The sequence below is a fragment of the Schistocerca serialis genome, chromosome 2, assembly GCF_023864345.2.
Source record: "Schistocerca serialis cubense isolate TAMUIC-IGC-003099 chromosome 2, iqSchSeri2.2, whole genome shotgun sequence".
In the NCBI taxonomy this organism is placed as follows: Eukaryota; Metazoa; Arthropoda; class Insecta; order Orthoptera; family Acrididae; genus Schistocerca; species Schistocerca serialis.
In genome coordinates this window covers 173,377,196-173,404,913 of record NC_064639.1, presented here as the reverse complement: position 1 = coordinate 173,404,913, position 27,718 = coordinate 173,377,196, and the positions used below count along the sequence as shown (strand labels likewise).

General features: G+C 42.9%; 1 protein-coding gene across 2 annotated transcripts in view; it reads right to left on the bottom strand.

Annotated features, from left to right (window-relative positions):
• LOC126456884 (neutral ceramidase-like) overlaps window positions 1–25,303 on the bottom strand; it is a 511,604-nt gene extending 486,301 nt beyond the window's left edge. For both annotated transcript variants that reach the window (XM_050092711.1, XM_050092713.1), the window contains exon 1: window positions 25,186–25,303. The gene's annotated coding sequence lies outside the window, so the exon portion shown is untranslated. The remainder of the gene's footprint in view (window positions 1–25,185) is intronic.
• Between the last annotated feature and the right edge of the window lie 2,415 nt (window positions 25,304–27,718).

The following is a 27,718-nucleotide window of genomic DNA, read 5'->3' as shown; positions in this document are numbered from 1 at the left end:
CGCTGCGCAATTACATTCACCCTTGCTCATTTTCCTTTGGTGGACAACACGACTTCCGTTTGAGAATAAATAAAGATCCACAACTGTCCTGCGGCTGATGTCACAGCACCGAAAGACGACTGGGAATTTTTCTCTCGCCGGGCGCCTTTGTTATATTCCTTGTTGAGCAGGGACGTAATGTACCAGCCCTGCGACAGGGAGGCGGGACTTATTCGCTCTATCCGCCGATTGCCACGTTAGGTGTACACACACTATATGGAACCAAATCACATACAAACAGAAGCATCTACGTATCAAATAATTTGTCTCCTACGTTTAAAACCACGTACACACACACCTGTCACGTGCGTTTTACGGAATTTTATGTCTACCGTGTATACACTGATACATTCCGCTACTAGTAAACACGTAGACACCCGAAAACAAATCAATGGATTAACCGTTTGTGACATTTTAGTACCGCATAATTTAAACACATTTCTCAGTGAATACGTTCGACTATACATCGGAAGGCCTGTGGTCAAACGTTAGTTGGTCCTAGAATTTTTTCAGTTGTCCCTTTTTCACCTCTTGCAATGCTTTAAAAACGTTAAAAATCGCATGTTGTAGTATGGCTCAAAGTTTGCTCTAAATAGCTCTCAATTGGATGGCTAAGGCTGCTCAGAGGGCATAGCACGTGAAATAGCTACATACGGACGGGAACAAATCATCCATCTTATAGAGAATAGTTTTACATTATAACAAAAAAAGTACATCATATGAAGAGTACACAGCAAGAGAAACATAACGGCGATGAAGTTTCTTGAGGTGAATACGTCGTATCTACTTAAAACTGCAGCCAGCGATTCCGTCAGTCCTGTAGTTTATCCGACCACGCCTCTAGCTCTGGCTCAAACTTCCTTTGCCTGGACCAGTTTTGGAGATAATTTCCATTAACTACGAAATCTTCACTACACTGATGGAACAGCATTTCTGACGGGATTTCACTGATATAATTTCGTGTGATCGCATCTTCTTTCACTCCATTTCTGATCTATTCAGTTCATTATAGTGCATCTAATCTGATTACTACGACGTTAATAGTTGCCCAAATCTACTTGTAGTTATGCAAAATAATGTTGCAATGTCGTCCGAGGAGCGACAGGAAGAAAGAACCATGTGGCGGCGGCTTCAACTTCGAACAAAGGATCATAGTCATCAAACTGTCATCGACATATGAAACAAGCATGCTTTCCAACGAAACTGGAAGTGAGTCTATCATCAACACGAGCCGAAACTGAGAGAACTAATATAGGTCGAATTCACAATCGCTTGTAACCACCCCACCAACTCTTACATGTGTTGTTGTTTTGGTCTTCAGTCCAGACTCTTGTTTGATGCAGGTCTACATCTACATCTACATTGATACTCCGCAAGCCACCCAACGGTGTGTGGCGGAGGGCACTTTACGTGCCACTGTCATTACCTCCCTTTCCTGTTCCAGTCGCGTATGGTTCGCGGGAAGAACGACTGTCTGAATGCCTCCGTGCGCGCTCTAATGTCTCTAATTTTACATTCGTGATCTCCTCGGGAAGTATAAGTAGGGGGAAGCAATATATTCGATACCTCATCCAGAAACGCACCCTCTCGAAACCTGGCGAGCAAGCTACACCGCGATGCAGAGCGCCTCTCTTGCAGAGTCTGCCACTTGAGTTTATTAAACATCTCCGTAACGCTATCACGGTTACCAAATAACCCAGTGACGAAACGCGCCGCTCTTCTTTGGATCTTCTCTATCTCCTCCGTCAACCCGACCTGGTACGGATCCCACACTGATGAGCAACACTCAAGTATAGGTCGAACGAGTGTTTTGTAAGCCACCTCCTTTGTTGATGGACTACATTTTCTAAGCACTCTCCCAATGAATCTCAACCTGGTACCCGCCTTACCAACAATTAGTTTTATATGATCATTCCACTTCAAATCGTTCCGTACGCATACTCCCAGATATTTTACAGAAGTAACTGCTACCAGTGTTTGTTCCGCTATCATATAATCATACAATAAAGGATCCTTCTTTCTATGTATTCGCAATATATTACATTTGTCTATGTTAAGGGTCAGTTGCCACTCCCTGCACCAAGTGCCTATCCGCTGCAGATCTTCCTGTATTTCGCTACAATTTTCTAATGCAGCAACTTCTCTGTATACTACAGCATCATCCGCGAAAAGCCGCATGGAACTTCCGACACTATCTACTAAGTCATTTATATATATTGTGAAAAGCAATGGTCCCATAACACTCCCCTGTGGCACGCCAGAGGTTACTTTAACGTCTGTAGACGTCTCTCCATTGATAACAACATGCTGTGTTCTGTTTGCTAAAAACTCTTCAATCCAGCCACACAGCTGGTCTGATATTCCGTAGGCTCTTACTTTGTTTATCAGGCGACAGTGCGGAACTGTATCGAACGCCTTCCGGAAGTCAAGAAAAATAGCATCTACCTGGGAGCCTGTATCTAATATTTTCTGGGTCTCATGAACAAATAAGGCGAGTTGGGTCTCACACGATCGCTGTTTCCGGAATCCATGTTGATTCCTACATAGTAGATTCTGGGTTTCCAGAAATGACATGATACGCGAGCAAAAAACATGTTCTAAAATTCTACAAGAGATCGACGTAAGAGATATAGGTCTATAGTTTTGCGCATCTGCTCGACGACCCTTCTTGAAGACTGGGACTATCTGTGCTCTTTTCCAATCATTTGGAACCCTCCGTTCCTCTAGAGACTTGCGGTACACGGCTGTTAGAAGGGGGGCAAGTTCTTTCGCGTACTCTGTGTAGAATCGAATTGGTATCCCGTCAGGTCCAGTGGACTTTCCTCTATTGAGTGATTCCAGTTGCTTTTCTATTCCTTGGACACTTATTTCGATGTCAGCCATTTTTTCGTTTGTGCGAGGATTTAGAGAAGGAACTGCAGTGCGGTCTTCCTCTGTCTTCATGCTACCCTGTCCTTCTTCATCTCCAAGTACCTACTGCAACCTACATCCTTCTGAATCTGCGTAGTGTATTCATTTCTTCGTCTCCCTCTATGACTTTTACCATCCACGTTGTCCTCCAATACTAATTTGGTGATCCCTTGATGCCTCAGAACGTGTTCTACCAACCGATCCCTTCTTCTAGTCAAGTTGTGTCACAAATTCCTCTTCTTTCCATTTCTATTCATTACCTTCCCAATAGTTACGTGATCTATCCATCTTCTGTAGCACCACATTTCAAATCCTCTATTCTCTTATGTCTAAACTATCCATCGTCCATGTTTCACTTCCATCCGTGGCTATACTCCATACAAATAATTTCAGAAAAGACTTCTTGACACTTAAATCTATTCTAGCTGTGAACAAATTTCTCTTCTTCAGAAACACTTTCCTTGCCACTACCATTCTACATTTTACGTCCTCCCTCATAAGTTGTTTTGCTCCCCACGTAGCAAAACTCATCTACTACTTTAAGTGTCTCATTTCCTAATCTAATTCGCTCAGCATAGCCTGATTTAATTCGACTACATTCCATTATCCTCAATTTGCTTTCGTTGATGTTCATCTTTTATCTTCCTTTCAAGACACTGTCCATTCCGTTCAACTGCTCTTCCAAGTCATCTCCTATCACTGAGAGAATTACAGTGTCATCGACAAACATCAAAGTTTTTATTTCTTCTCCATGGATTTTAATTCCTACTCCAAGTATTTCTTTTGTTTCCTTTATTGCTTGCTCAATATACAAATTGAATAAGATCGGAGATAGGTTACACCCCGTGGCACTCTCTTCCCAACCGCTGCTATCTGCACAAATAAATAGCCTTTCGTTCAATGTGTTTGACCCCTGCCACCTTCAGAATCTGAAAGAGAGTATTCCGGTCAACATTGTCAAAAGCTTTCTCTAAATCTACAAATGCTAGAAATGTAGTTTTGCCTTTCCTTAATCTATCTTCTAAGACAAGTCGTAGTGTCCGTATTACCTCAAGTGTTCCAACATTTCTACGGAATCTTCACCAAGGCCGGGTTCTACCAGTTTCTCCATTCGTTTGTAAGGAATTCGTGATAGTATTTTGCATCCGTGACTTATTAAACTGATAGTTCGGTAATTTTCACACCTGTCAATACCTGTTTTCTTTGGGGTTGGATTTATTACATTCTTTTTGAAGTCTGAGCGTATTTCGCCTGTCTCATACATCTTACCCGCCAGACGGTAGAGTTTTGGCAGGGCTGGCTCTCCAAAGGTTTACAGTAGGTCAAATGGAATGTTGTCTACTCCCGAGGCCTTGTTTCTACTCAGATCTTCCAGTGCTCCGTCAAACCCGTCACCCACTATCATATCTCCTATTTCATCTTCATCTACGTCCTCTCTTATTTCCATAATATTGCTCTCAAGTACATCGCCCTTGTATAGACCCTCTATGTGCTCCTTCCACCTTTCTGCTTTCCCTTCTTTGGTTGGAACTGGTTTTCCATTTGAACTCTTGATATTCATACAAGTGGTCCTCTTTTCCCCAAAGGTCTCTCTAATTTTCCTCTAGGCAGTATCTGTCTTACCCCTAGTGATACACGCCTCTGCAACCTTACATTTCTCCTCCAGCCATCCCTGCTTAGCCATTTTGAACTTTCCGTCGATCTCATTTTTGAGAATTTCTTATTCCTTTCTGCTTGCTTCATTTCCTGCATTTTTATATTTTCTGCTTTCATCAATTTAATTCAATATCTCTTCTGTTACCCAAGGATTTCTACTAGCCCTCGTCTTTTTACCTACTTTATCTTCTGCTACCTTCACTATTTCATCTCTTAAAACTACACATTCTTCATCTAATCTGTTTCATTCCCCTGTTCTTGTCAATCGTTCCCTAACGCTCTCTCTGAAACTCCCTACAGCCTCTGGTTCTTACAGTTTATCCAGGTCACAGCTTCTTAAATTCCTACCTTTTCGCAGTTTCTTCAGTTTTCATCTACAGTTCGTAACCAATAGATTGTGGTCAGAGTTCATATCTGCTCCTGGAAATGTCTTACAATTTAAAACTTGGTACCTAAATCTCTGTCTTACCATTATATAACGTATCTGAAACCTCCCAATGTCTCCAGGCCTCTTCCATGTATACAACCTTCTTTCAGGAATCTTAAACCAAGTGTTAGCTATGGGTAAGTTATGCTCTACGCAACAGTCTACCAGCTGGCATCCTCTTTGACTCCTTACCCCCATTCTGTATTCACCTACTACTTTTCCTTCTCTTCGTTTTCCTACTCTCGAATTCCAGTCCCCCATGACTATTAAATTTTCGTCTTCCCTCACATCTGAATTATCGCTTCATACATTTCTTCAATTTCTTCGCCATCTGCGAGCCGGTTGGCATATAAACTTGTACTACAGTGGTAGGAGTGGGCTTCGTATCTATCTTGGCCACAATAATGCGTTCACTATGCTGTTTGTAGTAGCTTACCCGCATTCCTGTTTTCCTATTCATTATTGAACCTACTCCTTCGTTACCCCAATTTGATTTTCTATTTATAATTTGTATTCACCTGACCAAAAGTCTTGTGCGTCTTGCCACCGAACTTCACTAATTCCCACTACATCTAACTTTAACCTATCCATTTCCCTTTTTAAATTTTCTGACCTACCTGTCCGTTTAAGGAATCTGACATTCCGTAGAACGCCAGTTTTGTTTCTCCTGATAACGGCGTCCTCCTTAGAAGTCCTCGCCCAGAGATCCGAATGGGGGCTATTTTACCTCCGGAATAATTTACCCAAGAGGAAGGCATCATCATTTAACCCTACAGTGTAGCTGCATGCTCTCGGGAAAAATTACGGCTGTAGTTTCCCCTTGCTTTCAGCCGTTCGCAGTACCAGCACAGCAAGCCCGTTTTGGTTAAAGTTACAGATCAGTCAGTCATCCAGACTGTTGCCCCTGCAACCCTGAAAAGGCTGCTGCCCCTCTTCAGGAACCACACGTTTGTCTGGCCTCTCAACAGTTACCCCTCCGTTGTGGTTGCACCTACGCACCTACTGTACGGCTCCCTGTATCGCTGAGACACGCAAGCCTCCCCACCAACGGCAAAGTCTATGGTTCATTGGATGGGGATAAAAGTCGAGGGGCATGAAAGGGAAGCAGTGGTTGGGAAGGGAGTGAAACAGGGTTGTAGCCTATCCCCGATGTTATTCAAAGGATAAAAAAATGTCATAATAACTTCACATCAGAGTGGTGGACATCAAGCCCAGTGGAATTTTCCATTAAATCATCGGCCAGAAATTTATTGATGCGAAATTTCTGCCATAAGAAGACAGCCAGTGACCAGTCAGCGAAAGCCAACAGCCGTCAAGCTACGGTGGAAAGAATTTCTAATAGTTCAACATACGCTGTCGGAAAAAATATCGCAACCCCAAGGAGTTCTGCAACATAAACGAAAGTTGTGAAGGCGTGTTTCTACATTTGAAAGATAATGTCTATTCAAATTTCGCGCCAGTCGCGCCATTATGAATATGGAAATCACGTTTGCTTCAGATACACGCTGCAACTAAGACGTGGTGAGCTGACATCAGCCAAGAATGGCTTGAAGGGGACAAGGACGCCATTAGCAACACCTCACTCACAAGGGGAGGCCGGCCGCCAATTGCGAAATTCAGATTCGATTCATGCTGCGCATAATAAAAGCTCATGGCCAGAGGCGTAATGTGGCAAAGCACCAAGATGCACTTCTCAGCCGTTGTCGAGAAAATCGACAGTGAAAAGAAACCGTTGCCGCGAAATACTCTCTACGATTAATAGTTCTCTACAGCGTCGTGGCGCAGCGGTAAGCGCTCGGGTTCGTAATCCGAAGGTCGCCGGATCGAATCTCGCGCCATGCAATTTTTTTTATTATTATTAGTTTTTTGTAATTCATATATATATATATATATATATATATATATATATATATATATATATATATATATTTGAATTATAAAAAACAAATACTAAAAGAAAAAAGTTTGCATAGCGCGAGATTCGATCCGGCGACCTTCAGATTACGAACCCGAGCGCTTACCGCTGGGCCACGACGCTGTAGACAATTATTAATCGTAGAGAGTATTTCACCGCAACGGTTTCTTTTAACTGTCGATTTTCTCGACAACGGCTGTGAAGTGCATCTTGGTGCTTTGCCACATTACGCCTCTGGCCATGAGCTTTTATTATGCGCAGTATGAATCGAATCTGAATTTCACAATTGGCGGCCTCCCCTTGTCAGTTTGAATGGAGCCGTGAAATAGAGCCACGAGAAGCTCGAAGTCCCCTCTGTGATACTGCTGGAGTCCCTTCTGTGATACTGCAGGAAGACTTGGCAGGAAGGTAGCCGCTGACTGCGGGCAGCGGCGGCCACGAGAATGTACGTCACAAGGTGACCGGACTCGGGACGGCTATGTTGCACTGTTTTGAGCAAAGACTATCGTGTCTGACATATGGTTCTGGCGCAACGCACTGCAGCATAAATTTGAGCAGCAGCTGGCATCACAGTGGCATAACGAACTGTGAAACATCGGTTACTTCAAGGACTGCTCAGAGCCAGACGCCCTGAAGCTTGCATTTCACTGACCCAAGACCACCGATTTGCAACTTCAGGTTGTCAAGCGAGAACTCACTGGGTGGGTGGAGATCTGTTGTGTTTTCTGATGAGAGCTGGTTGTGCCTCGATAGCAGTGAGGGCGCTGTTTTGCTTACAAGGAGACCTGCTGAGGGCCTGCAACCAATTTGTCTGCGTGCTAGTCGCACTGGGCCTACACCTCTAGCTATGGTCTGGGGCGCGATTTGCTACGACAGCAGAAGCACTCTCATTGTCATCCCACGTCAGTCTGGTGATTCGACCTGTAGTGCTGCCATTCATGAAATGCTTTCCAGGGGGTGTTCTCCAACAGTGTAGCGCTCGCCCACATACTAACGTTGTAACCCAAGATGCTCTACAGAGTGTCGGCATGTTGCCTTGGCCTGCTGGATCATCAGATCTGTCTCCAGTCGAGGACGTATAATAACATCACCAGACGACAACTCCAGCCTCAGCACTAACCATCCCTGTATTCACCGACCAAAGTTCAACAGGAGTGGAAATGGCTGGTCCAAATGGCTCTGAGCACTATTGGACTTAACATCTATGGTCATCAGTCCCCTAGAACTTAGAACTACTTAAACCTAACTAACCTAAGGACATCACACAACACCCAATCATCACGAGGCAGAGAAAATCCCTGACCCCGCCGGGAATCGAACCCGGGAACACGGGCGCGGGAAGCGAGAACGCTACCACACGACCACGAGCTGCGGACAACAGGTGTGAAACTCCAGTCCACAAACTGACATCCGGCACCTGTACAACACAATGTATGCACATTTGCATGTTTGCGTTCAACATTCTGGCAGCTACACCGATTATTAATGCACCAGCATTTCATATTTACAATGGCTTATCTCGCGATTACATTAACCTGTGATCTTGCAATATTAATCACTGAAATATGTTACCTAGACATTTGTATTCTTGAAATTCCATTATTGAACATTATTTTTTTACGTCAGTTTACTTTGATCTTAAAATTTTTGGAGTTATTATCTAAACTAATGATCTGCAGTATCATTCACACTGATCATATGAGATGAAACTGTAAACGGCGCGAGGATTTTCTGAGCTACCGTTGTTTTACTCCGCAACGCAATCCCTGTCCCCTTTTATCACCGGCACACCTGAGTTCGTTCTCGCTTTGAATTCTGTGCCGCCTGCCGCTGGAAAATTCCTCTTATCTCGGCGTCTTCATTCTGATAACTCCTCGTGTGCTGTCGAGCTTTAATTGCGTTTCTCTCGCACATTCTGTACAACCTACTGCTCCAGTTCATGAATTCTTTCACGTGCTACTCTCCTGAAAGCCTGTGCGCTGTAGTGGCCTGGTTTAAGCATTCTTCATCCGACATCAACAACGTAGAGTCGTATCTGAGACGATAAAGCCTTCCACGCAGTTTTTTGTGGCCTCTGCTTCATAAACGACCATTGACTTATACCTTACGACGTACTTTCTGCACATAACAGTTATGAACCGTGAAATCGTATGGGCGCTTTTCTTAGCGAAGTGTACGATTTGCTTCCGTTAACTACCACTGTTATTTGTTGTCCTTGTATCTCTTTGACAATGACAGCAGTCTGAAAGCTGTGGATACAGTTAATAACGTTACTATCGCCAATTTCGTATTATAAAGTAACTATTATGCAAAATCCATCTCAGATAGAAATCGAAACTGAAGTGACTAACAACGTCCGGCGCAAGCTGTTACGCAACGCAAAGATACTTTACTACAAAAGCGTAATATGTAAATGTAAGAAGACCACATACGCTCCGAATGATGTACTTGATCTTCTCCAGTAGGTGCGATATACGTCATAACAATACCGATCATACGTTAAATAAGTGAGTGTTCTACCCTGTTAAACTATAGATATCTCCTCTCGCAGAGTTAATCCCCAAGGAAAATGCCTGTAGGCTAGATACTGATGATGTCCTCGACTGCATCGTCACTCACGCTCCAGCTTAACGTTGTGATTTTTCTAGTCTTGTGAGTTTCGGTGATGGCTACAGGGGATACCCAAAACAATGTTAACAGTAGTCGGTAGTGAGATGGTTGCGTCTGACTGTCAACAATGGAGGTAAGGCACGTGTCGCTATGGACTGTGCGTGTTTAGTACGGACTACGCATCAGTGCAGGTTGTTTACGAGTAGTGCACACTTCGTATTTGCGTTCAGAGGCCGAGTTCGACGTGCAATGAAAGACCTAACAGGAGTTCCAAAGAGGGCAGATTGTGGTGGCCCGATTAGCTGCAGCATCAGTAACCAAGACAGCCAACTTATTGAATGTTTCAAGAGTAACTGTTTCAACAGTCGTGCTAGCCTGCACGAAACATAGTATGATATCATCGTGTGGGCGCAAAACTAAATGACAGAGATCGCCGTACGCTAACACAAATTGTGTCAAAACAACACGGACCGAGCGAGGTGGCGCAGTGGTTAGCACACTGGACTCGCATTCGCGAGGACGACGGTTCAATCACGCGTCCGGCCATCCTGACTTAGGTTTTCCGTGATTTCCCTAAATCGCTTCAAGCAAATGCCGGGATGGTTCCTTTGAAAGGGCACGGCTGACTTCCTTTCCCATCTTTCCCTAATCTGACGAGACCGATGCAGTTTGGTCTCCTCCCCCAAGTCAACCCAACCCCCCAAAACAACACAAAACTACGGCGGCTAAAGCGACTGCCGAGTTCAATAGCCATCTTCGAGGCCCCGTATCTATCGACACTGTCCGCCGAGAGCTCCATAAAGCGAATATTCATAGATGAGCTGCTGTATCGAAAACATCAGTGACAACCAACAAAAAGAAGCGTAAAACATGGTGTCAGGAGCACACGTTCCGGAAAACCGATCAGTGAAAACACGTCATATGGTCCGACGTGTCAACGGTTTCGTTATTTCCAACATCGGGCCGAGTTCACGTCTGGACAACGCCAAAAGAATCCTTCAGTTCTGATTCTTTGATTCCCTCGATTAAGCGTGGAGGTGAAAGTGTGATGGTGTGGGCAGCTACATCGTGGTATTCTGCTGGTCCCATCACTACTCTCGAAGGCCGTGTTACAGCCAACGATTACGTGAACATTTTAGGTGATCAGGTGCACGCCTTGATTCAAATGTTGTTCTCCAACAATGGCGACATGTTTCGAGACGATAATGCTCCCATTCACATAGACAGGACAGTACAATCGTGTTATGAGAAGCATGAAACTGAACTGCAATGCCTTCCCTGTCCAGCACACTCCACAGACTTGAACATTATCGAACCCTTGTGGGCAGTATTGGAGCGCAGACTCCGGAGCAGATTTCCACCTCCCTCGTCACTACAGGAGTTAGAAGAGGTTCTTATCGAAGAGTTGCATAGTATTCCACTGGAGACTATACAATCGTTATGTGCCAGTATTCCAAGAAGAATCGCATCTGTATTACGGGCAAATGGGGGTCCAACCCCTTATTAATAAACCATTCCCAAGTAAGTACAAGTGCTCACATTATTTTGCCTCTCCCCTGTACTTCAAATTAAGAGGTGTCATCCGCTCACGGCTGCTTCCTTCAGGCGTACGTGAAGGCTCCACTTCTACAAACAGCTCTTTGGTTTTATGACACTTTTAATTCTCCTTTGGATATTTTCAGTGAGGTGTCTGAATTTCTGTGGAGGAATGGCAGCCCATTCTTTCTCAAGAGCCGAAACGAGAGAAGGTAGTGATGTTGAACGTTGAGGTCTAGAGAGGGGTAGACGTTCTAACCCATCCTATAGGCGTTCCGTTGAGTTCAGGTCGAGACTCTGAGCATGTCACTCATTACAGGAACTTCATTATCCACAAACCATTACTTCAGGGATGATAGTTTATAACAGAGTCATAGAGTCAGAGAACTGTCATTCTGCTGCTGCACGCAGTGAGCAATACTGTAACATGTGCTCGTATTCTTCAGCATTTAGAGTTTCCTTACGCGGCACAAGGTGACTTCACCCTAGCGATGAAAAGCACTCCTGCACTGAAATACCACCTCCTACGTAACTCGGTGTTGGCCCTACGAATGATTGGTGGTAACGTTTTCCAGGCGATGGCCAAACCCAAACCCTACCATCGGATTGCCAAAGGTTTCATCACTCCAAAGCACTCGTCTCTTGTCATCCACTTTCCAGTGGCATCGCTCTTCACGCAACCTCAAGCGTCACTCAGCACAGGTGCTCGGTCACTGCACCCCATTCTTTTCAACTCCATACACACATTCACTGTGCTAGATGGGCTGTTGGTAGCACTGCGGAACTCGCGAGTGACTCCTTCTACTGGCATCTGTCCGTCAGATCTGCCTGCTCTTGGTTTAGCTGTGGCTGTCCCTTACTGTTCCTGCTTCAGAATTATTCAAATATCTCTGACGGCTTTGGTACACAGGTCACATCCAATGACTAGCACATGTTCCAAGTCAGTGAGCTCTCGTGACCGACTTTTTTTTCACGTTATTCTCTGATGTTTTAACTCATGTACCCTCATCCTGTCCCTTCCTCTTGTCCGTGTTTCCATATGTTTCTGTTGTGTTGGCAGAAGAGCCAACACCGTGTTACGAATGGAGGCCGAAATGCACGCGTTTTAGCTCACGCAGGCTGGCGTTAGGAGTGAAGAACTATACTGACGTGAGGTCTGGAACATGACAAGGAATGAGAATTCAGAAAGCGGACGTAATTAGTTTGATACTTAACTTTAATCCATTAATGATGAACGTCGCTTTTGACGATGCATGATTCACAATATTATCTGTTCAGAATACATTCTTGAAGAATATGGCGCCTTGCTAGGTCGTAGCAAATGACGTAGCTGAAGGCTATGCTAAACTGTCGTCTCTGCAAATGAGAGCGTATGTAGACAGTGAACCGTCGCTAGCAAAGTTGGCTGTAGAACTGGGGCGAGTGCTAGGAAGGCTCTCTAGACCTGCCGTGTGGCGGTGCTCGGTCTGCAATCACTGATAGTGGCGACACGCGGGTCCGACGTATACTAACGGACCGCGGCCGATTTAAAAGCTACCACCTAGCAAGTGTGGTGTCTGGCTGTGACGCCACAGTTTCCTTCCTTGCCAATTCTGCGGAGAACATATTCATTCCTTATCTTATCAGCTCATTTAATTTTCAACATCTTTCTATAGCACTACATTTTAAATGCTTCGAATCTCCGTTGTTTTCCCACTGTCCATGCCTCACACTATGGTGCGCTCCAAACCGACACTCTTCCCCAAATTGAGGTCTTTGTTTGAAAACTGGCTAACTTCTCTTGGACAGGAATGCCCTCTTTGTCTTTGATGGTCTGCTTTTTACGTCTTCCTCACTTCGTCCGTCATAAGTGATGTTGCTTGCAAGCTAGCACATTGGCTTAACTTCGTCTACTTCGCGACCACCAATTTTGATGTTAAGCTCCTCCTTACTTTTGTCTTTTTCCGGAGTATTCTCAATCCATCCACTGCACCCATTACATGGTTCATTCCAGTCAGCAGATCCCGTAATTACTTCTTACTTTCACCGAGGACAGCAAGGTCAACTGAAAATCTTATCATAGATAACCTTCCGTCCAGAATTTTAATCCCTCTCTTGAACCTTTGCTTTATTTCCGTCATTGTTTCTTCGATGTATACATTGCACAGCAGGGACAAAAGACTGCATCGCTGTCTTACTCCCTTTTTTAATCCGAGCAATTCGCTCTTGGTCTTTTAATCTTATTTTTACCTCTTGGTTCTTGCAGATACTCTGTATTACCCATTTTTCTCTGTAACTTAACCCTACTTTTCTCAGAATTTGCAACATCTTGCACCATTTCATAATGTCGAACGTGATTTCTAGGTCGACTTATCCAATGAACGAGTCTTGGTTTTTCTTCAGTTTTGCTTCAACTGTCAAGCGTCTTGCCAGAGCTGCCTCTCTGGTGCCTGTACCTTTCCTAAAGCCAAACGATCGTCATCTAACTGATCCTCAATTTTCTTTTCTATTCTTGTATATATAATCCTTGTCACTAGTTGGATGCATGCTCTGTTAAGTTGAAGGTGTGATAGTTCTCAGAGATATCTGCTCTTGCTGTCGTCAAAATTGTATGGATGATATTTTTCCGAAAGTCTGATGGTATGTCACCAGTCTCATATTTTCTACATGACAGTCGTTTGATTTCCACTTCCACCTAAAATTTTAGAAATTCCAATGGAAAGTTGTATACGTTTTCTGCCCTTGTCTCGAGAGATCTTTTGACTCTATAACTGGATCCCCTACGTTTTCCATATCGACTCCAATTCCTGCTCCTGTCAAGTCATAGAGGCGTTCATTGCACTCTTTTCTAAGAGGCCGCACTCTTCTATGCACTTAACAATAGACATACCATTGCACTCTTAATGTTACCACCCATTTCATCGGAGGTAGTTTTGAGTTTTCAATATGCAAGCTAAGTCCTCCGAAGATGACCTCTTTTTTTCAGCCATTTAGCTGTCCTTCATTTTCGGTTTCTTTCATTCCTAAGGGATTGTTATTGCTGTATTCCTGGAGGAGGAAGTGTAGGACATTAGTGTTTAAAGTACCGTCGACAACGGTGTCATTAGAGACGGAAGACATTCTCGGGTTGGGGAAGGATATGGAAGGAAATCGTGCCCTTTCAAAAGAACCATCGCGGTATTTGTCTGAAGCAATTTAGGGAAATAACGGAAAAGCTAAATCAGAATGGCTGGACGCGGGTTTGAACTGTCGTCAAAAATGGCTCTGAGCACTATGCGACGTAACTTCTGAGGTCATCAGTCGCCTAGAACTTAGAACTAATTAAACCTAACTAACCTAAGGACATCACACACATCCATGCCCGAGGCAGGATTCGAACCTGCGACCGTAGCGGTCGCTCGGCTCCAGACTGTGGCGCCCAGAATCGCACGGCCACTCCGGCCGGCTGAACTGTCGTCCTCCCGAATGCGAGTCCAGGGTGCTAACCACTGCGCCACCTGGCTCGGAGCTGTATTTCTGTATTCCTGTCATTTCCTTAGTAATTTCTTCTTTCGTTGATCAACCGAAGTATTTATTCTTTTATTCAAAGTTTCTTCGCAGTTACCTTCCTCGTACCTACGTCTGACTGTCCAACTTGTGACTTCCTAGGGATCCAGTTTGATGTTGCTGTTTCTCTACTAGTAACACAGTGTTTCCGCCTCCTTTCCTACTGTCGAGTCCGCGTCCCGTGACATCTAGTGGCCATTTGCGCGTTATACAGGGGCGCCCGGATGTTTTCATCTGATAGTGTATATCCCGCAAACCACAGTACAGTTCCTGTCGGAGGATATTTCGTGCTAATTCTATCGTTTTTCGGCCCTGTTTTATTCACTCACCGAGTGAGGGAAAAATACGTCTCTGTATCCCTTTGTAGGTGGCCAAGTTTAATGATCCCCACGCAGTACCACTGTCTCACGGTTTCTGTCGGGTACAGGTTCTCCAAATTAATCTAGCAATGTTTCGCGAGAGAAACGTCGCCTTTAACCCAAAACCGAGCGTGACAGAGCAGCGTTAAGACAATGGACTCGCATTCAGAGGATGGTGGTTCGAATCCCCATCGAGTCATCCAGATATTCAGATTTAGGTTTCAAGTGGTTTCCTTAAATCTCCTAAAGCAACTGCCTGGATAGTGTCTTTCAAAAGTACATTGCTCATCTCCTTCCCCAACCTACCGAATTTCGAACAAGAAAAAAGGAAGATTAGGATTAATCCCTAACGTCCCGTCGACGTAGAGTCATTAGTGATGCAGCAGAAGGTCGGATTGTTTTGGGGATGGAGAAGGAAACACGCGGGCGTTTGCCGGGAGGGGTTTAGGGAAATCACGGAAAATCTAAATTTGGATGGCCGTGCGTGGGTTTGAACCGTCTCCCTCCCGAATGCGAGTCTAGTGTGCTGACCACTGCACCATTTCGCTCCGAACGGAAATTCGGGTTTGTGTCCCATCCCTAATGACCTCGTCATCGACGGGACTTTAAAACCTAATCTTCCTTCCGTTCTTTTTTCCAAATTTTCGCGTTTAAGTATCCCGACTATTTTCGTTACACTTCCATAGAGACTATGCAGAACTGTTACAGTCGTAGGAATAGGTCTGTCAATTCGTTGAGTGCCTGTAGTCACATACTTTTAATGAGTACTCCAAACGGTGGTAAAATACGCTAGAACTGATCGCAATAGCGTTTTACGTGCTGTTTGTTCTACATATGCACCGCAGTTTGCAGAACTTTTCAACTTTTTCAATAAATCTTCGTCTTCTACTCGTCTTGCCCACTACACATTTTACGTATTCGTTCTTTAGTATTACCTCTAACTACTTACACGATCAGCCCTTCCCGCCGGAGGTTAGAGTCCTCCCTCGGGCATAGGTGTGTGTGTTGTTTTTAGTATAAATTAGTTTAAGTAGTGTGTAAGTCTAGGGACCGATGACCTAAGCAGTTTGGTCCCTTAGGAATTCACATACATTTGAATATTGGAACTTAGGCCTGTGTTCGCGAGAAAACGCGCAAAAGTTTCGTGAAAGGTGAGACTATTTAAGAGAAACAGTTTCTCTCACACTAACTTTATTTCACAAACGTTGTTTTTCCCGTAAACGAAACGAGGGGAAAAAAAATATTCATAAGAAGACATTATCTTGCAGTAATGTTTGAACTCCTCGACATTTTCTTGAGCAGTCGTTAAAACGTTGCTTTCATGTGACGCTATCACTCGGTTCACAACTCTTGTCTAGATGCAAGGATTAAACGTGTGTCAGCTGAAATCGCCTGAAGATGCCGTGTAGGACACGCGTTGAAACGTTGGTTCAGATAACGATGGCACTCGGCCGATTCCATAGGCCACTGATGAAAAAAAACTTATAATGGAAGTGACATATTCTTGTGATTTTTAAAATTATAATATGATACTTTAGAATAAAAATTTGATTAAAAAAGGCGTCTCTTCCATTAGTTTTTCATAATTAAAACTCAATATTTAAAACATAATTTTTATCAATCTTTGTGATATAAAAAGTGTATTATAATTACGGAATGGACTTTTAAGTGCTAAAAAACTTTAAATTACATTATTTTTATGTAGGAAAACCATAAGAATATGCACAAAAATAGAAAAATATTTTGTTTCACTATTGTAAAAAGTACATACTTTCGTTGAAAAATCAGTTACAAGTCATGCTAACGCATTAGTGGACTGAAGCAAACCGCTATTGCAGTAGATCACGAATACTTTCTCCAAGTTTTCCACTACAAATCAATGTCGGTTGTCTCGAAACAATGCACGATACTGGGAGCTGTTGCTTTCAACATCACACGACGATAGTCTTTCACGTTTTATCTGAGGAATGTCTCCGGTACACACATTTTCAATTTCACCAACATCTACTACTCCTCCCAAAATCTTGGCAATTTCACACATCATATGAAGTCCACCATTTTCTTTTTCGAACACACTTCTAAATTTCTTCTATTTAACAGCTTCCATTTTCGGGGCTTTGAGTGAATCAATCCACGTGTGGTGGAAGTCAGTACATTTGCGAAAGAAGTTCATTCAAATTCCTTTCTGATAATATGTCTATGCTCGAGAGTTTTTGCTAAATTTAAAAATTAAAAGAAAGAGAAGTGAAAAATTATGTTTTTAACAGAAATTTTTAAAATGTTTATTTACTTAAAATATATAAATAATTATGTATTTTAATGTAAAACAGATTTTCGTATATGATTTGTGTATGCTCTTTCGGAATTTCTGTGTTAGTTACAGTTTTTTCTCTACGAACAAAAAGTATTTATTCATCTACATATCCGTTCCCTAATCATAATAAATTGTGTCAACGCGTACAGGTGAAAGGACACGATACTAGAAGAATACTGTATCAGTAAACGTAACTCCGCAAATAAGTTGTTTGCGATACGTTAGTGACTTTAAGATTACCAATCACTGCTGATGTGATTCTGTATAAACGTCACACACCGGTCCGTCGATTGGTTTTTGTTTACATTTTGGAGACGCGGAGCTGTAAACAGAATGGATACGACAGCTCACTACACAGAGTGACACCCACGTCCGTTGTTTGCGGAGCGCCAGTTGTGTCGTACGAGTGTTGGTGGTAATATGGAAACGAGGCCTACGAAAAAGACAGGCCGCGGCGCGTACTTCACGAAGGTAGTCCTGCGCTCGCTATCTCGCTCAAATCAGCAGACAAACTACGTTTCTACACCTGTGAACTCTTAACCAGGCGTGTCCGTACAAACGAAAACTGAATCTTCTACTGGAATCCGCTATTATGGAATCTTACTATTATTACTCCTATAATGATGGGAAGTCCATGGGCCTACTTATAATTTGTTACGGCTGTACTGGCGTAACAAAAAATAAAATCACGCTAAAATGTAATTTGTTACGGCTGTACTGGCGTAACAAAAAATAAAATCACGCTAAAATGTTTATCAGTTGCATAAGGCACCACTTCCAGCATGTAATGAGCACAGTTAAGCAGAAGAGACTAAATGCTATAAAGAAGCCGTTATACTATTTATATCGAGTATTGATCTTAAATTAAATTTTGTTGTGGTGCTGTTAGTCTGTAAGACTTCATAATAGCAGAGTCCAGTGGAAGATGCAATTCTCGTTAGTACTTACACGCCCAGCTGCGAGTTAACAGGTTTAGAAACGCATTTTGTCTGCTGAGCTGAGCGAGCGAGCGAGTTCAGGACTACCTCCGTGATGCACGCGCCGCGGCTTGTCTTTCTCTTGGGCCTCGTATGGAACACTACTGTACCGAGGCGTATGCGGATATGCGTTCCATGTATGGTAGGGCTAACGGCAATATACGGGAGGCTGCCCGCTTGTAACAACAAGCACAGGTTGCCCAAGTGTCCAACGTTTACTGGGGTGCATCAGCGCTTCCGAGAAACTGGAAGCTTTGCACACACTGCGGGAGCGGGTAGACTTGCACGATTTACACCTGTACTTGAAGATGTTGTGCTGGAAACAGTCGAACACTCTCTAGGAATCTCGACGAGGAGACTCGCCACACGAATTTATGGAACGAGCCAAAGTAGTGTTTTAACAGTAACACATCGCAATGTACACTTAACCATCTCCAACGAGCTGAGTGTCTTAGTGAGGCGCACTTTGGTCCAATCCTAACGCTCTGTTAGTGCCTGTAACAGCAAGTTCTGGGCAACCCTACGTTTAATACTAACATTGTTTCACTGATGAAGCAGGGCTCATTTGTGGTGGCGTGCTCAGTTAAAATAATTCTCACATTTGGAGTCATTTAGGCTCCAGCCAGTATGCTCTGCATGAGTCTTCACATTATCCACGTTTGTCATTGAATGTGTGGTTAGGGGTACAATGTGATCTGTTTATTGGGCCGTGTATGTTACCAAAAACTCAATGGACGGAATTACCTTCGATTTCTGCCACATCTCACTTGCAACACTGCTTGAGGATGTTCCCTTAGAGCAATGACACGGGATATGGTACATGCGTGATGGAGTATTGGCATATTTTTCTGCTATTGTGAGACATCTTACGCACCGATAGACCAAAGCTGGACTGGGAGAGGAGGACCTGTAACGTGGCTTCCAACATCACCTGATCTAAATCCCATGGATCTCTGTGTTTCGGGCCACCTCAAAGGCGTAATGTACACCACTCCGGTTAATACGGCTGAAAAACTGGAGCAGAGGATAGTCGACGCTTGTCATAAGGTTATAAATGCTACAGGTCTGTTTGAAGATTCGAAACTCATTGTGGCGACTAATACAAGCCTGCCTCTGTGTACAGGGGCGACACTTTGAACACTTCCTTTAACTGCGAGTACAGTCATGTCACTGTTGTCGCGTTCCTTCAAAACACCTGTAATTCTGTTAAAGTATTTCTAATAACTTTACTTAATGTTGTACAGTACTGCGACCTTTTCCTAAATGAGATGACTTTTCCACAGAATCCAGTCAGCGGTGGCAGGTAACCAAAAAAGTTACAATATCTAGCAAACAGTTCGTTTGAGGACCAGCGTTACTTAGGGAATCGTGTACATCCAACTGTATGCGTTTACACCAATAATTATGATACACTCTGTAAATTTGATATATAATCTCAGTTGTGTAAATGAGATAATAGGGCAACATTGTCCTGGAATAAATTGGACAGCAAGAAAATGCTAATGCTTGTAGTGCGCCTTGCGCAGATCCCTGTTCGACATGGAAAATGATCCTGTTGACACTTTTATATATGAAGTTGTGCATAATCAAACAGTTTTTCAAGTATCTGAGAGACAAGTTTCCTCGCCTATCAGAAGAAAAAGTGAGAGAAGGCGTATTTGTAGGACATGCAAGCGAAAAATAATTTTAGATTCCAGTAATAAAAACGTATTTCTAGTTCCCTGTGCAATCTGAGAAGATTTCATCGATAAACAGACACAGTTACACGTGTAACCACTTACCCTCGTCATGCAGAGGTAAAGGAAAAGAGGTAATACCAAAGGAAGTTACTGAGACGAAGTGTTTCGTTCACAATTAATAAGGTATCAAAATTTCGGCTGGTAGTAAGATGTACTGGTCTGACTTCAATAAGTCCTTACATCATTTATTTTCTTTCTATCTTTTCGATATGCGTCCTGATATTTTTACTGTTCTCCAGTACATAATTTCGCGTGGGCTTTGGCTCAGGTTGTCGAGTGTATTAACAGCCTTACGTATCTGTCACTTTGTGCCGTGATATTCGCTTCTCGTCACCCGCCAAATGAGGGCTCGTTCTCATATCTAACTATAAAGCGTTCCATTAATAGATGAAACATTATGATGTTCACTGGTCACAGATTCAGTGACAACAGGAAAACAAAAAAAAAAATAACGGAACCTTAAAGGCTAGAGAGACTTGAAGAGTAGCCAATATCATAGAGTGTGGTGTTATAGTTTGGGGCAATTCTGTGTACGCACCAAGAATATCTTAACTCGGAATAGGGCGGTCAGACTGATCTGTATCAGTTATTGAAATTCGCGTAAGTTGTTGTTCAGGTGTCTTGGAATCGTAACTCCGTCATCCCTGTACGTATATTTCACCACACCAGTTGTTTTTGACAGTACTAACTCACTCAGAGAAAAACAGAACATTCATTCAGTGAACATTAGACGGGAAGACGATGTACAGTTGGCTAACACTTCCTTCAGCGTTGTGCAGAATGACGTGTATTATTCAGCGGTTTCATTTTCAATAAGCTGCCAGCAAAACTGAAAAAAGTATTCAAATCCAAGTCGAAAAGATTCATTATGGCTCATTCCTTCTATTCTGTATACGAGTTCCTCACATTTGTTGAGAACTTTTCTTTGCAGTGTATTGTTGATTCGTATGCTCTCTGTTTGTTTCGCGTTCTACTAATTATTTAATTCTTGGTTTATAAACTTTCTAGTTGGCATACACTAATCTATATTCTACGACTAAGTGGGTCATATGGAGATTCATAAATGAATAAATAAACAGATAAATAAATGAAGAGACGGAGGCTTTGTAGCGTACATCACTAGCGCACGGGCAGACACCAAAGGGTTTCCCAGCTGCGCTATTGTGAACTGTTCAAAGCCACGACCGGCTTGGAAAACTTCCCTAGAGTCCCTGGCAAAATCGTAACGGTTCGCCGTGCGGAGTAGCCGTGCGGTCTATGCCGTCTTGTCGCGACCGGCGCGTCTCCCCCCGTAGGAGGTTCGAGTCCTCCCTCGGCCATGAGTGTGTGTGTTGTCTTTACCGTAAGTTAGTTTAAGTTAGATTAAGTAGTGTGTAAGCCAAGGGACCAATGACCTCAGCAGTTTGGTCCTATAGTCCTTACCACAAACTTTTTTTTTCATAAAGGTTCGGACTATATGTGTGTAACGACCTTAACGTAGCCAATAGGGCCGAGTTTCGGCGTTTCGAAAGAGATACGTTCCAGATAGCGCCTTCAACTAAAACTGGTCCTCCACCAAGCCACTTACCTCTACAGAAATGTTCTACATTACCTTATCAGTCATTATATTTGTCCCATTCTTGTATTAGTTTTTAAGTCCACACACTCTAATGCTTCAAAGTTCTTCTTCAGGACTATAGTTCCTTCTGTAGCGCATGTTAAAACATATCTTCAGGAATTAATTTCTTTGACTCGCAAAGTTCAGTTTCCTTTGTTGTTTATGTCGATTGGATGTGAACCCAGCTCTTAGCGAGTGACGAATCTGTTACGCGCAAGTTAAATTCTTGCGTACGAATACTGCCCATAAGATATTCATTTAATAGAGCAAACGCCTTTTTCTTGCAGCAGACAACAGCCACACGATCAGAGCAAATGAAAAAATCTAGATCGACGTCTGTACTGCACAAATTAGTATAAAAGTACCATGGCAGTATGTACATTTTCTTTCCTCTAGTCCCAGTCATGGATGGACCATGGAAAGAATTAGAACTTGTGTGCTACCGGTGGGAAATATTTACTGTCATCATTGTGGCCACAGTAGGACTAATAGAAGGTGGGTAAATTTTTTTGTAGGTTATGTCCGAAAAATAGTATTGCAACAATCTAAGTTTGCTCTGGATATCAGGGGCCTTTAGTCCAGCTTCAACCAGTTCAGATTTTCCAATATTTTCGTTGCTCTCTCCCGTCAGTGAAACAAGATACGGCCAGTCACGGCTGCCAGTCTTTGTATCTACGACAGGGAACATCCGGTGTTAGTTCAAGCAGACATGGAACTCACACACATTGTGCCCTGATGATCCAGACAGAAAATAATCGAAAGGCCTTGACCAGAGACCTTGTAATGCGGTTGATCCACATGGGGGCAACTCTACAATGATTTTTGACGGTAGTGATAAAATGCATTACAAAAAATTGATTCATTATATATTTATACAAAAAAATGAAAAACTGCAGCACAAGATACGCAAAACTAGATCATTACATCTTCTTCGCTGAAACATAATATTTTATGGTGCTCAAACGTTCATTTAAAATAGAGAGAGAGACATAGCATCAACCGGCAGGAAGATCCAAAAGAAGTGAGGAAAATCTTGTGCTCAGAAGAGAGTGAAGAAGAAACATACAGATTATAAAAAACTAAAAAACAAATACGCCAATTCAATAGTATTCGGAGATTTTCGGATGTAAAAAAAAAAAAAGAAAAGAAGGAAAACCGGAGGCGAAAATTCTATGGCCGTATGAAATGAATAGACATAAGTTGTGGAGTTATATGAACCACTAAAAGACGGCCTAAAAAGAAGTAGCCTTTAATATTACTCTCTCTCTCTTTTGGTGATCATGACCCTTGATAGAGAAATTTTTTTTTCTTGCGGCTTCTTCGGATTCGCAATGCAGACACATTTCTGTGTTGATGCACTGCGAAGCTGAATCAAGTGGAACTAATTTGAAGCAAAGCAGACAAGGCCGAATGTTTTATTTAATTTACATTTTATTTTTATTTTTCGCAGTAATTCGATTAACTGTTATACAAAGGATGTTATAAAGGTACTCGACTTCTTGCCAGTCTCACTGTTGACCACACAGCTACTGACTCAGCTGTGTGCATCGTCTTCACATGGCTTCTTCTTCCTCGTTTGATGGCGAGAGAAACTGAGGGGGTATTAAATATGTAAATGATCAAAACAACAAAATATGTCAGAACAAAAAATATAATCGTTACTTTAAATCACGAAACTAAACCGATCAATCTACCTCGCAGTCTGGAGTAGGTGTAATATGACAAGCGATAACACAGTAGGAAAACAAGTTCAAATATTTTGCATAAATATTCACGAATTGATCAACGGCCAGGAACAAAAACTCAAGAAGGCAGTAACCATTTGGTCTGAGGGTAGAAAAGAAATCGCATCAGGAGACAATGAAAGTAATATGGACACACAGAATGGCTGGGAGAGAATTCTGAAATGATGGTTGTTGTAAATGACTTGTTAGTGTATGTATGTGTGTGTGTGTGTGTGTGTATGTGTGTGTGTGTGTGTGTGTGTGACGAGCATAAAATGAGAAATGTAAATTCACTGCTATCAGTAATATGACCTCTAAGCAAACTATCCAGCATATAATGAGAATATTCCAAGACCTACTGGGTTGTTAATTTCGTGCGCAAGTTCGTGGCGGTTTTGTTTTACATGTTGGCATTCCGGTTGCTATGGGATTATTTATCGACTGTCTTTTCTACTTGTCGTTCATTGTTTCTATTTCAGTTTACATAGTCTCTTTTGGTCATTTGGAGATAGTGAGTGGAGCTGTGGCCGCTAGAATATGGAGTGACAAATGGAGAAATCTGAACATTTCGGACGTATTCTTCTGTTTGAGTTCAATGGTGGAGTGTTAGTAGTGGAGGAAGCCGGAAACATTTGTACCATGTATGCCACCAACAGAGGCTGGATTTGACTTGATGAAGATCATTTAAACTCATTAATCCGCAATGATCCATACCAGGGTACTCGAGAATTGACAGATGTGGTGAACTGTGATCACTCCACAATAGCGCGGCATTTGCGTGGTATGCGGAAGGTTCCGAAATCGAGTGTATGAGTACCGCATGCTCCAAGCCAAAATCACAAAAATCATCGGGTGGCCATATGTTCATTTCTGCTTATCAACTGGCTCATGAACAACATCGACTATTCCTATCCCGTATCGTTACTGCTGACGAGAAAAAATGTCTTTAGCCGGCCGAGGTGGTCGAGCGGTTCTAGGCGCTACAGTTTGGAACCGCGCGACCGCTACGGTCGCAGGTTCGAATCCTGCCTCGGGCATGGATGTGTGTGAGGTTAGTTAGGTTTGAGTAGTTCGAAGTTCTAGGGGACTGATGACCTCAGATTTTAAGTCCCATAGTGCTCAGAGCCATTTGAACAATTTGTGAAAAAAAGTGTCTTTACACTAACACAAGGAAAAGAAAGGAATGACTGAACCCAAACAAAGCAGAACTCCCGTGCAAAGACCTGCACGAAAAATAACGTTATGCATTTGGTTGAACAGCGTCGGTGTGGTGTGCTATGAATTGCTTCCCGGAGGTGTAACCGTCACTGCTGACATTTACGGCCAAAAACTATGACGTCTTGTAGACGCAATCCAAGAACAACGACCAGGAAGACTGTGTGAAGTGATCCTACCCCACGATTACGCGCACCCGCTTTCTGCTAGACTGACAATAAACACTATACTAGAGTTGAGAAGTCATTCCTCACCCACCTTATTCACCTGATCTTGCACCCTCGGATATTTCACCTTTTCCGTTCTCTATCGAAAAACGTTCAAGAAATTTCCTTTGCAGATGAAAATGCACTCCGAACATGGATCGACGAGTTCTTCGCCTCAAAGCTAGGTGATTTCTACAGTCGCTTTGAAAAGTTGCCCCGGCGTCGGCAGACTTTTTAAAAAAAGTGAAGGAGAATATATTATTGATCAATAAATTGTCTGATATGTGAATCTGTTGAGTTTATTTAACTTATGAGCATACGCTACGAACTTACGCATCAACCCAACAATAACGAAAAGACCGTGCGAGAAGGTAAGAGGCAATGCTTTTTTTCCGAGCCCCAGAGTTGTGAGGCGCTGAGCGAGCGCGCACTGTACCTATTGTCAGCGGCGGACAAGCAGCGTGCTTTCAGAAGGCGGAAGCGCTGCTCAGCTGTTGTTGTTGCCGTTAGCTGCCGCGCGCATGCGCACCGCACCACCAGACCGCGCGAGACGCACTGGCCGAGGAGCGGGCCGTGTCCCGCTGAATGCGCCGGCCGCCACGTCACGTGACCGCCTTACATCAGGCGCACAGCTGAGTCTGTGGGTGTCTAGGGCAGAGATAACGCGTGCTCGGTCGGTGGCTGCGACTCAACGAGAGCGCTATTGGGTGCCGCGCTGCCGCGGGAACATGATATCGCGTCGCTCACATGGAGTATGTAAATTTCTGGAGTGAGCGTAGGCTACTGCGCATGTTCTCAACATTAGACCGGGCTAATCGCATAATTTTGGGACGACACTGCACGTCTCAAAGTTGCAGTAATAGTCTAGCTCGAATGTTACTCATATTCGCCCTGTTTTACGTACGTTTTTGCACGTGTGAGTTTTTGTGGCAGCTATTGTGCAATACTGTCGTTGCTACGGTCGCAAAGAGAAGTATGTGAAAGGAGGACTAGTTGCTTTTCATAAATATATATGAAAAATGAATAACTGTAAATGTCATATTGATTTGAGGCACTTTATTTGTCGAAAAATATGGAAACACGGTATTTTAGTCTTTTATTTTAGAGATAACTTCCGCGAGTTTACGATGTGTTTCCGACAGAAGTGCCAGATAAATTTGCAAGTGTGGTTGTGTAAACTGCCATTCAGCATATACATATTGGTGCTATGTTCATAAGAAGATAAAAAAATGGTTCAAATGGCTCTGAGCACTATGGGATTTAACTTCTGAGGTCATCAGTCCCATAAGGAGACAAAATTTATACATGACAGTATGATTAATTTCTTTTCATTTACACAGGTTCTCAAACTCTTGTGTGTACCTAAGTATGTCTGCATCAGACAGCTCCCTATACAGTGTCACTGCAACGCAATTATGTAGAACAGATTCGACAACATGAATTAGTGGAACAGAAAACATTAAAACATATATTTTTCGCTGTCGCTTCTTTTAGTACTCCAAAATTCGAGCATTCACCTTTTTGTGCGTAGTATATGGTTTTACTTTTCTGATGAGATAGCGAAAAAGTGGTACAGATATTGTACTTCATTGAAGTGCGTTCCGTTTATGCAAAATAAAAGGCAGTTTTTTGCCGTACCCGTTTCGCTTCTTTCATTTATGAAACATCTTCTGTGGTCTGTAACGTAAGGGCAACACAACACGCAGTCTCCGAGCGGAGAAAACCTACTCGGCCGGGAATCGAACCCAGGTCCCTTCGGATAACAATGCGCCGCGTTGACCGCGCAGCTGCCGAGGCGGACAAATAGAAACTTTAAAACAATCACGTAATTGCGGACAAGTGTCGTTTACAACAAGTGTAAGATGTCGGGGAAGTTACTGCGGCCCTTTTTTTTTACCATGAACATCACTCCAGCAAGTGTAAATCGTTAAGAGTAGCACGATAAAATTGGATATAGCTTTGTGTGCGATGTTCTGGTGCACCCGTTAGAATTCTTTTCTGGAAATATACTTATGATCCCAAATGTCCTGTGCTTTTCCTTTATGAAAATACTAATAAATACAATGTAATCAGCATTATTTCCCTTTATTTGCAGTGTAAGTGACGTAAAAATTAAAAGTAAGAAAAGTTTATGTATAGGAACTCAAACCCGCGACCCTCGAATTACCACGCTGTACTATTTCCACTGCACCGGTTTCTGTGTGGAAACAAGACTAAAATAAAGGGCTCTCATGCCTCTCCCAAACGGTGCCAAAAGTGCTGTTTTCTTTAACCACTTGGCCATCAGGAGCTCTCACTTCAGTTTCTTTGATTTCTGGCTAAGCCTGGCATATCCTATTAATTTGGACGGTATCGGTATTGACGAGTAGTTGTGGTCCAGTCGTCGGATAACGATCTTCCGACAGCATGATGAAGCGGAGAACAGCGTTGATTATTTTGTGAAGGTAGTGCCGCACAGCTCGTAGGTATTTAAAAAAAAAAAACGTTACAATTCACCACCACCACAGTTGTTTCGTAAAATATTCAGTCAATTTATATAGGTTTTCACTGCCGCCATTTGCTGGTTTAATCAGCCAGTGTTTCTGTGACTTTTTAAAAATACATATTAGCGAGCTGTTTAATGGTCTTTTATTGAAACATATCTGTATACATACAAACAAAGCATGTAAGAAATAGAAATGCAAAAAAATCTAAACGGTTATACGTACAAGCTATAAATTAATGCATACAACACATCAAGTACAAATCACATGTCACAGCTTATGTCAGTGAGGCAAAACATATAATTACGGTCCGATCCGAACTGCTAAACAAAAGCAGAAGCAACGAGTATCCTTGCAGAAAAGGCGGTATGCCCAATTTGAAATCTCTGTTACAAGTGATCATCAGCAAAGTGTACGCATGTCAAAGGGCATGCAGCTGTATATGTTTACAAATATTATGGAGAAAAAACCAATCGAAGATGAAAC